General features: G+C 51.1%; 1 long non-coding RNA gene across 1 annotated transcript in view; it reads right to left on the reverse strand.

Moving 5' to 3' along the window:
* Positions 1-1,774, reverse strand: part of LOC114487855 (uncharacterized) — a 10,087-nt gene extending 8,313 nt beyond the window's left edge. The window contains exons 1-2 of the long non-coding RNA XR_003683344.1: positions 1,737-1,774; positions 163-248 (exon numbers count right to left, since the gene is read on the reverse strand). This is a non-coding gene — a long non-coding RNA (uncharacterized lncRNA). The remainder of the gene's footprint in view (positions 1-162; positions 249-1,736) is intronic.
* Between the last annotated feature and the right edge of the window lie 385 nt (positions 1,775-2,159).

Consider the following 2,159-nt stretch of genomic DNA (forward strand, 5'->3'; position numbering starts at 1 on the left):
TTTGCGCCCCGGTCTGGGAGGATCCCACATGCCGCGGAGCGGCTGGGCCCGTGAGCCATGGCCGCTGAGCCTGCGCGTCCAGGGCCTGCGCTCCGCAACGGGAGAGGCCGCAGCGGTGAGAGGCCCGCGTACCGCAAAACAAACAAACAAAAAAAGACTGACCTTTCTGAAGAACTCTTAGGGGTGGATCAAGAAGATCCACTTCTCCCAAACCATTCTCCCACGTGGTCATGGATTCCTGAAGTTCCCTTAATAAGAAGACAAAACCCTTTGCAAATTAGAGAGGAAACGTCAAATACAACTACTGCCCGTAGTAGAGCAGAGCACTTAGCCTGTGAATTACGTCCACCGGATGTCGTAAAACGATAGCAGGCCCCACCCTCCACCCAGCGCAGGTTTCAATAGAGAAGAGAGAACAAATGACCTTGAGTTCAGGCATGAAGATGAGTTTCTCCGAAATATAGGGGCTGGGTGCAAAAGGAGAGACTCGGGTGCCTGAGACAGTCACAGCCTCCCTTCCAGCTTCACCCAGAGCGCAGACTGCACACAGAGGACCCGCTCATCTTCCTTCAGAGCACGGCCTCCACTCACACCACCCGGGGACACGCACAAGTCACGTGCGCTAGAAACCCTGGGCGGGGAGATAGCAACCAGCGCCGTCCTTGCTAGTTTCTGAGGGTGAAAAGGCAGCGTACTGTGAGAGCTCATCAAACATCCCCCCGCCCACACGTCTCCCAAATGACCAGCTGCACTTTTTAACAGTGGCCTCGGAGCACTCCAGCTGTGCGAAGTGCTCTCTTTGCTGGTCAAGTTGATGTCTGAGTTGGACAGAATAGAAAGCGGGGTTTGCAGAGAGGAGGTGATATTGTCCATCAGCTTCACAGGCGTTTGCCGCGGATGCTCAAGTACAGCAATCCAGGCAGGACCAGCGACGAGCGGGCACAGCCAGGGGAGCAGGTGGTCGGGGGGCGGAGGGTGTAGGGGTCCAGGCTCTGAAGGCAGGTCTTCAGCCTGAAGGATAAAGTCCAGGGAGCTGGGGTGACTTCTTCATACGTGTGAAGAGAGAAAATCCGCATTGTCTGTGGCGTTCCAAAGCACGGGACCAGGCTCAAGAGGCGAACACAGTTTCATCCAATAGAAGGACATGCTTTCTAATAGCACTGACCCAAGATGGAGTTAGCTGGCCACTGGCCACTGACCACTTCCTGAACTCAAGCAAAGGCTACTGCATTTATTTTAAAATAAATCTTCTTGGGGCTTCCCTGGTGGCGCGGTGGTTGCGCGCCTGCCTGCCGGTGCAGGGGAACCGGGTTCGCGCCCCGGTCCGGGAGGATCCCACATGCCGCGGAGCGGCTGGGCCCGTGAGCCATGGCCGCTGGGCCTGCGCGTCCGGAGCCTGTGCTCCGCATCGGGAGAGGCCACGGCAGTGAGAGGCCCGCCTACCGCAAAAAAAAAAAAAATTAAAAAAATAAAATAAATCTTCTTTTAAGAGATTTATTTGTCTATTTATTTATTTGGCTGCAACAAGCAGCATGTGGGATCTCAGTGCCGCCACCAGGGGTTGAACCCGTGCCCCCAGCAGTGGAAGCGCAGAGTCTTAACCACCGGACCGCCAGGGAAGTCCCAACCATGATTTAAGTCTTTTAAAATGACATTTTACAGTGAAAAGCATTATTGAGTCACTTCTGATATAAGAGGGGAAAAAAATAAAGAAAAATTTGAAATGGCTGCCTTACCGGTTCAGACACTGTGTGGAACAAATCCTTCTCTCAAGGCTCCTCTTTCAATATTTATATCCTCTTTATTATAAATGTGTTACAGAATTTGAAGATTCATTATAAAGAAGAATTTTTCCTACAGAATATGAGGTTTCACTTTGTATTCTAAAAGAAAATTTAAAAAATCAAATAAATACAGATTCTGATCTCTTGAATGACGCTGGGAAGTGGGTAGAAGAGAAAGTCATATCGATTAATGGCTGAGGATGGGCGACTTTGGCTGCGCACGTCCCCGCTCTGTCCTGTAGGTGGCAGCATCTGTTTACAGCTGTCGCATTTGCCTTCAATGGCGGCTGGAGGGCAACTGGGTTGAGCGAGTTTGAGTGCGGCTGCTTCAATTTCCAGAACATCCAGCATAATCAATTAAAATTTTAATATCAT

This window comes from Physeter macrocephalus, chromosome 15 (genome assembly GCF_002837175.3).
Source record: "Physeter macrocephalus isolate SW-GA chromosome 15, ASM283717v5, whole genome shotgun sequence".
Classification (NCBI taxonomy): domain Eukaryota; kingdom Metazoa; phylum Chordata; class Mammalia; order Artiodactyla; family Physeteridae; genus Physeter; species Physeter macrocephalus.